Source organism: Balaenoptera acutorostrata, chromosome 19 (assembly GCF_949987535.1).
Source record: "Balaenoptera acutorostrata chromosome 19, mBalAcu1.1, whole genome shotgun sequence".
Lineage (NCBI taxonomy): Eukaryota > Metazoa > Chordata > Mammalia > Artiodactyla > Balaenopteridae > Balaenoptera > Balaenoptera acutorostrata.
The window spans coordinates 182,657-198,809 of NC_080082.1; positions in this window are offsets into that span (position 1 = coordinate 182,657).

Consider the following 16,153-nt stretch of genomic DNA (forward strand, 5'->3'; position numbering starts at 1 on the left):
TGGCCGGGGGAAACACACAGATCTTCACGCTGGGAAGACCCTGCAGACAGAGGAACTCCACGCCCCATCTTTCCACCCATACCTGCTGGAAACACTCAGCCCTCCATCATCAGTCAATTGCAGCGATTAAGACATTCTCGCCCCCAGGCAGATAAAGGAGCATGAGGGTCTTGCTTACCCCTAAGCTGTCCCAGAATCCAGGCCCTGGGGGTGGAGCCAGGTTGGGGCTTCCTGGGCCTCTGACCAGCAGGTGAGAGGAAAGGGGAGGACCAGTCCTGAGGACAGAGGTTCCCTCAAGTCTGTGAGCCCAGGAGCCCCGATGGGATTCATTCCCAGTGAGGACATGGGCGGGGTCTGCAGTGGTTCTGTATTCCCCCTGGGCCCCTTTGATGAAGCCATGGCAGCACTGGCCCCAGACGTCTCCTGGCAGTGACTCAAACTCTGACACAGCGCTTTTACAAAGGAACAAGAGAATGGAGCTGAGCCCCTGACGGCCACTCCTTTCTGGCTCTGAGTTGCTTCCAACAGGACCGCAGTCACCTGCACGTAGTCTGCTGTGACCTACCTGCCCCCATTGGCCTTTCCTCTCCCTCCCTGCGATGATTCCCGTGACATTTCCAGTCCGGACCCCTCTCCCAGGCCAGACGCCTCTGTCCAGTCACTGCACCCCCATCTCACCTTGGGGGCTAACAGGGCCCTCAGGGGACCGGGATCCTGCAGCTCCCCACACCCAGAAGCAGCCCCACCTTCCCAGGTTGCCGAGCCCAGGCACCGGGTGTAACCGAGCAGGACCCTACGGGGCCTTCCCAGGACAGACCCCCCCCCCCCTTATCCTCTGCTTTAGCTCCTCTCTGAAGTACCTGGATAACAGCATCTGACACACGCTTCCTGAGTTGTTTTACAGATGCTGAAACCACCACCAAACGGAAGAAATTAACTACCTGATGATCATGAATAGGTAGCCCTGGAACTTATGCCTAAGAATTTAGAGTGTTAACCACCTGTTACCTCACCATCAACCAGAGAACTGTGCACCAGCTGATCGCATACCCTGCGACCCCCCTCCTTCAACTGGCCTTTAACATTGCTGTGCTGAAATCCTTCAGGGGGTTCGGGGATTTAGAGCACAAGCCGCCTGTTCTCCTTGTATTGGCACTTTTACAATTAAAGCTGCACTTCCCTTCACCACACCCGGTGTCAGTAGACTGGCTTTACTGCACTCGGGCAAGCGGACCCAAGTTTGGTTCGGTAACACTGGGGTCTCCCAGGCTCCCACTCTCCTTGTGCCCCACTGACTGTCATCTGCTCCTCCAGAGTCTTGTTGCAGCAAAAATAGAAATGAAGTTTTCCCTCCCCTGAGAACAAGGAAAACAAAGGGAACAGTGAACATGTTAGAGAAGAAACATAACCTGGCCTGAAAGAGTTCATCACTCCTTGTTGTACTTTGTCACTAATTTGTAGTAACTAGATTTGTACTTTAGAAAGCTAACCTCACTCCCTGACACTATGTAATTTACATTCAGCACCCATCACCCCGAACTGTGTGTGAGTTACATCCCCTGCCTCTCACTCCCTAACCTTATTATGTCCAGCACTTACATTCTATATGCCCCTCATAACAAATCGCCCCCTATAGTCTTTGCATTTCAGAAACAAGGTCACCGGCCGATAAACCAGAGGCAAACGGACGCAATTACCAGACCGCCAGACCCCAATTACTGGGCGGCCTGATGCCAACTATGACTGTTTTGAAATAATGCAAAGAAAAGGAGGAATGCAAGACCTTCACTACTTTGATCCTCATCCTATACCCCGGACTGCGAGAGCCCCACGTATAAAACCTTCCCTGATTCTCAAGGAGGGCGGGCCCAGTTCTTGAGGCGCTAGCTGGCTGTGTCTTCCCTTCTGCCTGGCAGAAGAATAAAGCCATCTCTCTCTTCCTCCAAAATCCCTGGCTCCGTATTTCTGTTTGGCCGCGGTGCACAGGGAAGCCGAGATTTCGACAACAGTCTGTGGCCAGTTCCCACACTAATTCACCTCTACGCCCACAGCCCTGGCCCAAGCCCGATCTTGTGCCCGGTTCCTCCATCAGGCCCTGACAAAACTCCCTGCCCACACGGTGCACCTCACATCCCACCCCAACGTGGTCTTTCCGAAGCATAAACGAGACTGTGACTCTCCCCCACCTGTAATCCCCCAAATGTTTCCCCACTTTCGCTAGGGTATCTGCTGGGAGAGACATCTGCCAAGGCCCTGAGAGTCCCCGGCACCCCCACGAGGCTGCTGGCTCCTGGGTTCCCTGACAAGGAGCACCTCAGCAGGCCAGGCGACACGGCAGGAAACCCCAGAACCGCTCACCTCAGGAGGGGACTGCAACGGCCATGGCCTGATCAAACAGAGCAGAGAAGGGCTCCCCAGCTGGGACACAGACTCTGCACGAGTGGCCTCTCCCTGAGCCACTACATCACCTCGTGTGACTTGAGGGAAGGAAGGACCGAGGCACACTTGGCTCCTAAGGAGGATGGGATAGGCTCAGCCATGTCCCCCCAAATTCACATGCTGAATCCCTAACCCCCAGGACCCCACGATGTGGCTGTATTTGGAGATGGGACTTTTAAAGAGGAGATCAACGTAAAAATGAGGTCACTAGGGTGGATCCTAATCCAATAGGATTGATGTCCTACAAGAAGAGATTAGGACACAGATAGGCAAAGCGGGAGACCACGTGAGGACCTGGGGAGAAGATGGCTGTCTAAGCACCAAGGAGAGAGGCCTCAGGAGAAGCCAGCATGCAGACACCTTGATCTCAGACAGCATCCAGGACTGGGAGATAGGTCTGTTATTCAAGCGGCCCAGTCTGTGGTATTTGTTACGGCGGTCCTGAGCAGACTCACACGCAGCGTAACTCAGGGCTCAGACTGGACAGAGCCCACTCTCCATCCCCCTGTACGGGAGTTACAGGATCCTTAGGAACTGAGGAGAGGGTCCCTGAAGAGAGGCACAAGATAGAAGATGCCAGGCATTAACACGACTGCATTCGTGTTAAACGTGCCTGAAGTCCATCCACACGGGATGGTCTTGTCCTGTATGTACATCGGCACCTTCAGTCTGAACTGAGATCTTTGGCTTCACCACCTCCACTGAGGGCATTAGCTTCACCTGCTGTGGACCGTCTCCTATAGGATTTCCAGAACCACAAAGCATCGAAGCTTCACAGGACCCAGAGTCTGTGTGCTAGCGTCTGGGCGACCCTCACAGGAGAGCCGCCCAGCTGCCCATCAGAACCCATTTCCCTTTTTCCTGTTCACAGCTACCCTGCACCTCCCAGCCTTCCCATCCCTTGCAGCTGGGACCCAGTGTCTCGTGTTGCCAAGGGGAAGGGGTGGAGGTGGTGAGGAGCTTGGCCAGCCTGCATCCTAGGACGGAGGGCATGATGCCCACCTGGTCACCCCACCCTGCTGGTTGGAGCCCTCACCTGGAAGCAGGGAGGAGAAACAAGGGGGACAGAGCCTGGGACCTGCCACCCACCTGCCCTGGACTCTCACATGAAAGGGACAGAGACATCTTGAGCTTCAGCCCAGTTTTGGGAGACACTTTGCTCCAGCAACAAACCTTTGCCCTAAAAGCCAAGGTGCTTTACAAACCCCTCCCCAGCTGTCACAGAAAGTCAGGCTTAATCTCTTCACACTTCGCAAAACCCAGCTCATGCTGAGACCATCACTCAGGTGACGGTGCTTCAGAGCAGCCCCTTTAAAAGATCCCTGGAGTTCAGCTCTCCCAGCCCTGCCTTCAGTTTAAGAGAGAAGTTTCTTTGACAACCTTGAAAAACCTGCTCAGTTTCCTTGACAACCAAGCTTCGCAATCTCCCAAACTCTTCTCCTTCAAACATTCCTATTCTAGGCTTGCTGTGCCTAAAATGACAGTGCTGTCATCACGTATCAGAAAGAGATTCCTCCAAGCCCGTAGTCACTGGTTACATGATGCTATTGATGATGAAATCCCAGAAGAGCCAGCTTTGCAAGGTAACCACTTCTGGACTTTGCACTGGGTCCCTTTCCAGGGACCGAGTGGAGTGGCTGTTTCCACGGACCCCATGGTGGACGAGCTCACTTTCTGATGAAGCCAGGCCTTGATCCTTTCCTGGTGATTCTAGGGTCCTCATCATCACCAGACCCCCACCCACATGGCTGTTGTCTGTGCCAATCTATATGAGACCTTGGTAATCTCCTAAAATGAGGGTTATTTTATACACAGAAAATGGGTTGAATGGTGGCCCCAAAAGATGTGTCCCCCCAGAACACGTGAACAGGACCATATCTGGGAAAAGGGTCTTCGTACATGTAGTTAAGGATCTCGAGGTGAGGTCATCTTGGGTTACTGTAGCCCCCTATCTAATGACAGCGTCCTTGTAAGAGACAAAAGAGGAGAGACCCAGACCCAGGAGAAGACACGTGAAGACAGAGGCAGAGACAGGAGGGATACAGCCGCAAGCCTGGGGAAGCCTGGAGCCCCCAGAATCTGGAAAAGGCAGGGAGAACCATATCCTGGAGCCTCTGGAGGGACTTCAGTCCTACAACACCTTGATCTCAGATGTCTGATCTCCAGGACTGGGGGAGGATGAATTCCTGTTGTTTTAAACCACCCAGCTTGTGGTCACTTGTTAGAGAAGCCACAGAACAGTCACACAGACCCTGCTCTGTAAGATCCTGGAGATGTGGGTCTCACTAAAGGCAGACAGAGGCTAGATTATGGAACCCTTAGAGCCAGCATTGGCCCCCAGAAATCCTAAAGCAGTGGTTGGACACCAGAATGTTGAGGGGTCAAGTGAGAAGCCCTAAGGGTGCTGTCTTCATGTGGCCTCCCCAGGTTCTTATGCCTGTCCATGTGGGGAGTAAGTATTTCAATCCTGATTCAGGACCTTTAACATTACCATTCACATTGCTAATTAAGAACCCACCAGTGGAGATTGGTTCAAGATGGCGGAGTAGAAGGACGTGTGCTCACTCCCTCTTGCGAGAACACCAGAATCACAACTAACTGCTGAACAGTCATCGACAGGAAGACACTGGAACTCACCAAAAAAGATACCTGCATCCAAAGACAAAGGAGAAGCTGCAATGAGATGGTAGGAGGGGCGCAATCACAATCAAATCAAATCCCATAACTGCTGGGTGGGTGACTCACAAACTGGAGAACACTTATACCACAGAAGTCCACCCACTGGAGTGAAGGTTCTGAGCCCCACGTCAGGCTTCCCAACCTGGGGGTCTGGCAATGGGAGGAGGAATACCTAGAGAATCAGACTTTGAAGGCTAGCGGGATTTGATTGCAGGACTTCAACAGGACTGGGGGAAACAGTGACTCTACTCTTGGAGGGCACACACAAAGTAGTGTGCACATTGGGACCCAGGGGAAGAAGCAGTGACCCCATAGGAGACTGAACCAGACCTACCTGCTAGTGTTAGAGGGTCTCCTGCAGAGGCAGGGGGTGGCTGTGGCTCACCGTGGGGACAAGGACACTGGCAGAAGTTCTGGGAAGTACTCCTTGGCGTGAGCCCTCCCAGAGTCCGCCATTAGTCCCACCAAAGAGCCAGGTAGGCTCCAGTGCTGGGTTGCCTCAGGCCAAACAAACAACAGGGAGGGAACCCAGCCCCATGCAGCAGCAGACAAGTGGATTAAAGTTTTACTAAGCTCTGCCCACCTGAGCAACACCCAGCTCTACCCACCACCAGTCCCTCCCATCAGGAAGCTTGCACAAGCCTCTTAGATAGCCTCATCCTCCAGAGGGCAGACAGTAGAAACAAGAAGAACTACAATCCTGCAGCCTGTGGAACAAAAACCACATTCACAGAAAGATAGACAAAATGAAAAGGCACAGGATTATGTACCAGATGAAGGGACAAGATAAAACCCCAGAAAAACAACTAAATGAGCTGCAGATAAGCAACCATCCAGAAAAAGAATACAGAATAATGACAGTGAAGATGATCCAGGACCTTGGAAAAAGAATGAGGGCAAAGATCGAGAATATGCAAGAAATGTTTAACAAAGACCTAGAAGAATTAAAGAACAAGCACCTAGAAGAATTAAAGAACAAACAAACAGAGATGAACAATAAAATAACTGAAATGAAAAATACACTAGAAGGAATCAATAGCAGAATAACTGAGGCAGGAGAATGGACAAGTGACCTGGAAAACAGAATGGTGGAATTCACTGCCACAGAACAGAATAAAGAAAAAAGAATGAAAAGAAATGAAGACAGCCTAAGAGACCTCTGGGACAACATTAAACACAACAACATTCGCATTATAGGGGTCCCAGAAGGAGAAGAGAGAGAGAAAGGACCCGAGAAAATATTTGAAGAGATTATATAGTTGAAAACTTCCCTAACATGGGAAAGGAAATAGCCACCCAAGTCCAGGAAGTGCAGAGAGTCCCATACAGGATAAACCCAAGGAGAAACACGCTGAGACACATAGTAATCAAATTGGCAAAAATTAAAGACAAAGAAAAATTATTGAAAGCAGCAAGGGAAAAATGACAAATAACATACAAGGGAACTCCCATAAGGTTAACAGCTGATTTCTCAGCAGAAACTCTACAAGCCAGAAGGGAGCGGCACAATATATTTAAAGTGATGAAAGGGAAGAACCTACAACCAAGAGTGCTCTACCCGGCAAGGATCTCATTCAGATTCGATGGAGAAATCAAAAGCTTTACAGACAAGCAAAAGCTAAGAGAATTCAGCACCACCAAACCAGCTCTACAACAAATGCTAAAGGAACTTCTCTAAGTGGGAAACACAAGAGAAGAAAAGGACCTACAAAAACAAACCCATAACAATTAAGAAAATGGTCATAGGAACATGCATATCGATAATTACCTTAAACGTCAATGGATTAAATGCTCCAACCAAAAAACACAGGCTTGCTGAATGGATACAAAAACAAGACCCATATATATGCTGTCTACAAGAGACCCACTTCAGACCTAGGGACACATACAGACTGAAAGTGAGGGGATGGAAAAGGATATTCCATGCAAAAGAAAATCAAAAGAAAGCTGGAGTAGCAATACTCATATCACATAAAAGAGACTTTAAAATAAAGAATGTTACAAGAGACAAGGAAGAACACTACATAATGACCAAGGGATCAATCCAAGAAGAAGATATAACAATTATAAATATATATGCACCCAACATAGGAGCACCTCAATACATAAGGCAACTGCTAGCGGCTATAAAAGAGGAAATCGACAGTAACACAATAATAGCGGGAGACTTTAACACCTCACTTACACCAATGCAGATCATCCAGACAGAAAATTAGTAAGGAAACACAAGCTTTAAATGACACAATAGACCAGAGAGATTTAAATGATGTTTATAGGACATTCCATCCAAAAACAGATTACACTTTCTTCTCAAGTGCACATGGAACATTCTCCAAGATACATCACATCTTGGGTCACAAATCAAGCCTCAGTAAATTTAAGAAAATTGAAATCATATCAAGCATCTTTTCTGACCACAACGCTATGAGATAAGAAATCAATTACGGGAAAAAAGTGTAAAAAACACAAACACATGGAGGCTAAACAATACATTAGTAAATAACCAAGAGATCACTGAAGAAATCAAAGAGGAAATCAAAATATACCTAGAGACAAATGACAACAAAATCACGACGATCCAAAACCTATGGGATGCAGCAAAGGCAGTTCTAAGAGGGAAGTTTACAGCAATACAAGCCTACCTCAAGAAACAAGACAAATCTCAAGTAAACAATCTAACCTTACGCCTAAAGGAACTAGAGAAAGAAGAACAAATAAAACCCAAAGTTAGTAGAAGGAAAGAAATCATAAAGATCAGAGCAGAAATAAATGAAATAGAAACAAAGAAAACAAAAGCAAAGATTAATAAAACTAAAAGCTGGTTCTTTGAGAAGATAAACAGAAATGATAAACCATTAGCCAGACTCATCAAGAAAAAGATGGAGAGGACTCAAATCAATAAAATTAAAAATGAAAAAGGAGAAGTTACAACGGACACCACAGAAATACAAAGCATCATAAGAGACTACTACAAGCAACTCTATGCCAATAAAATGGACAACCTGGAAGAAATGGACAAATTCTTAGAAAGGTATAACCTTCCAAGACTGAACCAGGAAGAAAGAGCAAATATCAACGGACCAATCACAAGTAATGAAATTGAAAATGATTAAAAATTAAAAATCTTCCAACAAACAAAAGTCCAGGACCACATGGCATCACAGGTGAATTCTATCAAACATTTAGAAAAGAGCTAACACCTATCCTTCTCAAACTCTTCCAAAAATTGCAGGGGAAGGAACACTCCCAAACTCATTCTATGAGGCCACCATCACCCTGATACCAAAACCAGACAAAGATACTACAAAAACAGAAAAGTATAGACCAATATCACTGATGAATAGAGATGTAAAAATCCTCAACAAAACACTAGCAAACAGAATCCAACAACACATTGAAAGGATCATACACCATGATCAAGTGGGGTTTATCCCAGGGATGCAAGGATTCTTCAATATACACAAATCAATCAATGTGATACACCATATTAACAAATTGTAGAATAAAAACCATATGACCACCTCAATAGATGCAGGAAAAGCTTTGACAAAATTCAACACCCATTTATGATAAAAACTCTCCAGAAAGTGGGCATAGAGGGAACCTACCTCAACATAATAAAGGCCATATATGACAAACCCACAGCCAACATCATTCTCAATGGTGAAAAACTGAAAGCATTTCCTCTAAGATCAGGAACAAGACAAGGATATCCACTCTCGCCACTATTATTCAACATAGTTTTGGAAGTCCTAGCTATGGCAAACAGAGAAGAAAAAGAAATAAAAGGAATAGAAATTGGAAAAGAAGAAGTAAAACTGTCACTGTTTGCAGATGACATGATACTATACATAGAGAATCCCAAAGATGCCACCAGAAAACTACTAGAGCTAATCAATGAATTCGGTAAAGTTGCAGGATACAAAATCAATGCACAGAAATCTCTTGCATTCCTATATACTAACAATGAAAGATCAGAAAGAGAAATTAAGGAAACAATCCCATTCACCACTGCAACAAAAAGAATAAAATACCTAAGAATAAACCTACCTAAGGAGGCAAAAGACCTGTACTCAGAAAACTATAAGACACTGATGAAAGAAATCAAAGATGATATAAACAGATGGAGGTATAAACCATGTTCTTGGATTAGAAGAATCAATATTGTGAAAATGACTATACTACCCAAAGCAATCTACAGATTCAATGCAATCCCTATCAAATTACCAGTGGAATTTTTTACAGAACTGGAACAAAAAACCTTAAAATTTGTATGGAGACACAAAAGACCCCGAATAGCTAAAGCAGTCTTGAGGGAAAAAAAACGGAGCTGGAGGAATCAGACTCCCTGACTTCAGACTATACTACAAAGCTACAGTAATCAAAACAATATGGTACTGGCACAAAAACAGAAATATAGATCAATGGAACAGGATAGAAGGCCCAGGGATAAACCCACTTACCTATGGTCAACTAATCTATGACAAAGGAGGCAAGGATATACAATGGAGAAAAGACAGTCTCTTCAGTAAGTGGTGCTGGGAAAACTGGACAGCTACATGTAAAAGAATGAAATTAGGGGCTTCCCTGGTGGCGCAGTGGTTGGGAGTCTGCCTGCCAATGCAGGGGACACGGGTTCGAGCCCTGGTCTGGGAAGATCCCACATGCCGCAGAGCAACTGGGCCTGTGAGCCACGATTACTGAGCCTGCGCGTCTGGAGCCTGTGCTCCGCAACAAGAGAGGCCGTGATAGTGAGAGGCCCATGCACTGTGATAGTGAGAGGCCCGCGCACCGCGATGAAGAGTGGCCCCCGCTTGTCACAACTAGAGAAAGCCCTCGCACAGAAACGAAGACCCAACACACCCATAAATAAATAAATTAAAAAAAAAAAAAAAAAAAGAATGAAATTAGGACACTCCCTAACACCATACACAAAAATAAACTCAAAATGGATTAAAGACCTAAATGTAAGACCAGACACTATAAAACTCATAGAGGAAAACATAGGCAGAACACTCTATGACATAAATCACAGCAAGATCCTTTTTGATCCACCTCCTAGAGAAATGGAAATAAAAACACAAATAAACAAATGGGACCTAATGAAACTTAAAAGCTTTTGCACAGCAAAGGAAAACATAAACAAGACGAAAAGACAATCCTCAGAATGGGAGAAAATATTTTCAAATGAAGCAACTGACAAAGGATTAATCTCCAAAATTTACAAGCAGCTCATGTAGCTCAATATTAAAAAAAAAACAACCCATTCCAAAAATGGGCAGTAGACCTAAATAGACATTCTCCAAAGAAGATATACAGATTGCCAACAAACACATGAAAGGATGCTGAACATCACTAATCATTAGAGAAATGCAAATCAAAACTACAATGAGGTATCACCTCACAACAGAATGGCCATCATCAAAAAATCTACAAACAATAAATGCTGGAGAGGCATTTATTGGAGAAAAGGGAACCCTCTTGCACTGTTGGTGGGAATGTAAATTGATACAGTCACTATGGAGAACAGTATGGAGGTTCCTTAAAAAACTAAAAATAGAATTACCATATGACCCAGCAATCCCACTACTGGGCGTATACCCAGAGAAAACCATAATACAAAAAGACACATTCACCGCAATGTTCACTGCAGCACTATTTACAATAGCCAGGTCATGGAAGCAACCTAAATGCCCATTGACAGACGAATGGATAAAGAAGATGTGGTACATACATACAATGGAATATTACTCAGCCATAAAAAGGAACGAAATTGGCTCATTTGTAGATACATGGATGGATCTAGAGACTGTCATACAGAGTGAAGTAAGGCAGAAAGAGAAAAACAAATATCGTATATTAACGCATATATGTGGAACCTAGAAAATGGTACAGATGAACCGGTTTGCAGGGCAGAAATAGAGACAGATGTAGAGAACAAACGTATGGACACCAAGGGGGGAAAGTGGTGGGGGGTGGGGGGGGGGTGGGATGAATTGGGAGATTGGGATTGACATGTATACACTGATGTGTATAAAATTGATGACTAATAAGAACCTGCTGTATAAAAAAATAAAACTAAATTTAAAATTTTTTTAAATAAATAAAATTTTTTTTAAAAAACAGAAAAAAAAAGTTCCCTTCCCATAGATGTATTTATATGAATGAATTATTTCCATGCTTATATCTATAAATACAAAAAAGAGGAATAAAACCTACCTTGAACCAAAAAAGAAAAAAAGAAAAAAAAAAAACAGAACCCACCAGTTATACAGATGAAAACCCTATCAGGGCACTTGCTGCAGTGGTAAACAATTCTGAAGTTGGTCAGAGGTGGGGAATCGTCTCACACGCAGCCAGCAGCCCCCCCGCAAGGAGCGTCCTCATTGCAAAGCTGGGGGACCGTGCCGAGGCGTCTCCGAGTAAACGTGAGCTGAGCCCCAGGCCAGCTGCTGCTGAACTTTTCCCACCCTTCCCAGGTAAAACACCTGAATGTGTGCAAGGACTTGAAAGACTAGAGGAAGGGCCACACCAGCGACAGCACACAGGCCCGAGTTGGTGCCTGCAGGCCAGCCAGGATGGTCCTGGCCCCGGGCGCTCTTCTGGAAGCTTTCCATTTCCCTGCCTGAGGTACCCCTCCTGTCCCGGCCCCCACTGCTTTTTTCCTTCCTCACCTCTGCCCAGGGAGAAATTCCAGCGGCAGGTATGGGTGACACTTCCTCTTCTTTAGCAGGTGGCAGCCCGGCAACTCCTGCAGAAAGTCCAGCAGAGCCCCACTCACACCGGGCCACCCACAGAGCCGTGGGCCCTACTCCCTCCCACCAGCCTGGCCCCGAGACTGCTGACGGGGCAGAGCATATGGCGTCAGGCACAGCTGCAGGGGCTCTTGCTGCCTGGAGAGGTGTTTATATTGACCTCAACCCAGGCACACCTGGGGAGGGCTGGCCGGCCGGGTCAGGCTGCCCAGGTCAGCCAATCCTCGCCCCTCAGGGGCTCACAGTTGCAGAAAATGGGCCTTGCTGCACCGGCCAGGCCCAAGGAACAGGTGTGGCGTCCTGAGAGTCAGGATACACACAGGGCTGCAGCTCTGGCTTGTTTTCTAATCGTTTTATCTGGTCCATGAGTGGGAGACAACTTCAAGAAGACCCTCTCCTAATGAGAGGAACCCAGGAGTCAGGGAGAGGAGGGGTGGTGGGTGGAGACAGGGGCCTGGTGCCCCAGCTGCGGTGGAAGCCTCTGGAAGACCAGGCGGAGGGAGGCCGCACAGAGTGAAGCCCAGGGTCACAGACCTGTCGGAGCTGCTGTTTGTTAGTTGAAGTCCTGCTCTGAGGTGCTCTGGGTCAGCTCTGAGCGACAGGTGAGCTGGGGGTGCTCTGCAATGAGGGCTACGTGCACGGTTCCTGGGTGCCCAGCCCTGACGGGTGCCTGCCCAGGGGAGCTCCATATCCTGGGAGGGGCCTGACCACGAGAGCCCCGTGGGCTGCTGGGTACCTGCCCAGGGGAGCTGCATATCCTGGGAGGGGCCTGACCACGAGAGCCCCGTGGGCTGCTGGGGACCTGGTAAAGGACGCCAGGACAGTCAGTGAAGCCACAGAGGATATACACCTAGTAGTTCCTAACTCCTACACCCTGCTGGTCATTCCACCATCCACCAGGACATGGTATTCTGTATTAGACTTAAAAGATGCCTTCTTCTGTATTCCATTAGTCCCAGAGTCACAAGAAATTTTGGCTTTTGAGTGGCAGGACTCAACATACAACAAAAAGAATGCTACTGGAATGTCCTGCCCCAAGAGTTCAAAAATTCCCCCACCATCTTTGGGAAAACTTTAGCTAAAGACCTAAAAGATCTCCCTCTGGAGAAGGGAACCCTCCTTCAATATGCAGATGACATTCTGATCGCCAGCCCTACTAAGGAGGCCTCTGAACTACCTAGCCAATAAAGGATAGAAGGTGTCCAAGAAAAAGGCTCAAATATCACAGACTAAGGTGACCTGCCTGGGCTTCATTCTCACAGAAGGTCGGAGAAGCCCATCCCAGGAAAGGGAAGAAGCCATTTGCAGCCTCACCCTTCCTAAAACTAGAAGACAGCTTAGGGGTTCCTGGGGAGGCCGGGGTTTGCTGCATCTGGGTCCCTAACTACAGTCTAATAGCTGGGCCTCTATATGAAACACTGAAAGGAAAAGATGATGATCCTTTTGAATAGAATCCAGAAGCGGCCTTTCAAGAATGGAAAGAGCAGTCAATTCAGACCCTTGCCCTGGACCTCCCTAGTTTAGCTAAACTCTTTGACCTTTACATTCCCGGTAGAAGGTGAATCGTCCTTAGAGTAATAGTGCAAAAACTGGGACCACTTGAAATGGAACAACGCAAGTATGCCCTCCGGGTAGGAGAAACCATGGTAACCAAGGGTTGGGCCTGCCGCCCCACCGGGCCAGGATACTGGGGGTATCTAAAAACCTGGAAATCAGCAGCACGCAAGGCCATCTCCCTCCTAAGGGAAAAGGACCCCACTTGGTGATCCTAACCACCCACCTTGCCCTGAAGTTGCAGGGGTCGCTCCGTGGACACACTGACCTCGAGCGAGGAGGCCCTCAAGCTCCAACCTCCAGAGAGACAACCTGGGGCAATGGGCCCCCATGACGACTCATGTGACCATCTCTTTGACCTGGAGCTTCTATTCCAGAAAACAACAAGAGTGTGCCCCAAAAGAGCAGACTACTGGTTGCAGGAATTACTGCACCCAGAGGGGAGCTAATAAGCTTGGCGGGGGAACCGTATATAACGCTGTCACCATAGAAAAGCCAGCAGCCACCGCGGTGACGGCGGCCAATGAGACCGGCTCGACTCCTAGCTACTTCAAAAGGCCGTTGCCTCAGTGGCTGTCATGGTCCTGGATCACCACCGGCCCTGGACCGTCTGGGAGTTGACCAGGCAAGGCTCTGACACCTGGTGCTGTTTGTACGTTAATTCAGGAGCCTAATTGAAGAAAGCGCAGACTACTGGTCAGAGCATCTAGGCTGGCAGAAACCGTCAGCCAAGTGTGGCCAAACAAATGTGGGGTGGGGTAAAACCGGCCCCCCCCCCAGCGTCTCTGGGCATCTCTCTCCTGGACCCTTAAAGGTCATTAGAATCTATAAAACTTCCAATGCTGGTGCTCAGGCGGATGAGCAGTGAGGGAGGAGGCCTGGGGGCAATCAACCTCACCTGGAGGCTGCTGGGGATAAGTCCTGCCCCTCCCCCCGGGTATGAGGACACCCAACTCAGCACGAAGCATTTACAGAAGAGGGGTCTGCACCCTCAGCGCCCCAAGAATGAGGAATGGGACAAAAGGCAGAGGAGGGGTTTGTCACCGGCAAAGCCCATTAAAAATTCCTGGGAGATAAAAATAGAATCTGGGCAATAAAATAAAGTCTAACCTTTTTTTCCTTTGTGCTTTGTCCAATTTCACGTGCTCCTACGGTTCCGCATGCAGAGGCCTCACACCCGGCACTTCAGACCCGATTTCCTAGTGCAAAATGGCTGGGCCGACACCTCAGCTCGCGGGACCCCGTGCAGACTCCGCGACATAGAGCCTGAGCTCCAGCCAACCCGGCCCTCGAGAGCTCCGCCCCCTCCCTCCCGCTGACGCTGACGGGATCCCTACACAGCAGCCCGGCCCACAGCCCGCGGGGGAGCGCACGCTCTCATCTCTCCATTCTCTGATCAAAATATAAAGTTTTCCTTTGCTTCTGAACCAAACTCAGTCTCGATCTGTTGGCTCCAATGACACTGGGCAGGGGGACCCTTGTTGGGGCCCATTCTGGAGGATCAGTAACAGAATTTGAGAACATTGTAACTTCAGTGAACAGATGTGCAAACCAAACTGTAATGAACGTAGAGCAGTGTATAAGGCTTGTGTAAAATAAGATGTTTCTAACACTTCCATTTGATATTTCCATCACTTGATTATAAGCAAGTTCAGTGGAGGGTTTTTGTCTTATTTGTCAGGTCAAGTTTAGAGAAATTAAGTGATTTTTTTTCCAAGGATGTACATCTAATAATCTTGGCTGAAGCTTCAATCTTCTTTTGAATGCTTTTCCATTGAAAATGATACCTCTCTTTCTGAGGAAACTAAAATCGCCCCCATTTCTGAGGAATATAAAATCTTATAACTTATTGTCACCAAAGGGGAAAGGCAGGGGGAGGGATAAATTAAGAGTTTGGGATTAACACATACACACTGCTATTTATAAAATAGATAATCAACGAGGACCTACTGTATAGCACAGGGAACTACACTCAGTATTTTGTAATAACCTATAAGGGGAAAGAATCTGAAAAAGAATAGATATCTATATCTACATCATCTATCAACGCCAGATCAAATGTAACCTAAGGGAGGCCGATGGTGACCGCTTCTGACCCTCAAGACTTCAATCATCTAAAGCTTGGACTCTGCCTACTGCCCAAGGCCCTCCATGAACATGCATGTACCCATAGCTTAAAACTTCCCCAGTGTGGGGGTTTGGGGAGACACTGTTTTGGCAAGATCCCTGGTGTTCTCCTTACTTGCTGCAAGTAATAAATCCCTCCTTCTCCCAGTCTTTGGCTGGGTTATGTCTTTTGGCTCTACACCCACCAAGAGGCAAACCCAGTTTTCTGGTAACATCTCTCCATCCAGACCCCCAACCAGCACTCGTGGTCCCACCTTGACAATAATTCTACAGTCAGTTGTCTTGCTTCCAATACATGGAAATCATGTTATGTTTCTGTGACCAAAGCTAGGTAAAGGGCAGAAACACTCTCCCCATTTTATCTTGTGAAGCCCCCTCTGCAGATCCATTGTCCTCGAATTTGATGCCTCATTTTAACGGAAAACACTTGCAGGGCTTTTTGGTTTTATTTATATCTCATTTCCGAAGCCTTTTTAGACCTACATTGCTTAAACATACAGATTACTCCTAAATGCCACTTCTACTTTGAGATTTAAAATTCTCCCAGTGCGGGGCTTCCCTGGTGGCGCAGTGGTTGAGAGTCTGCCTGCCAATGCAGG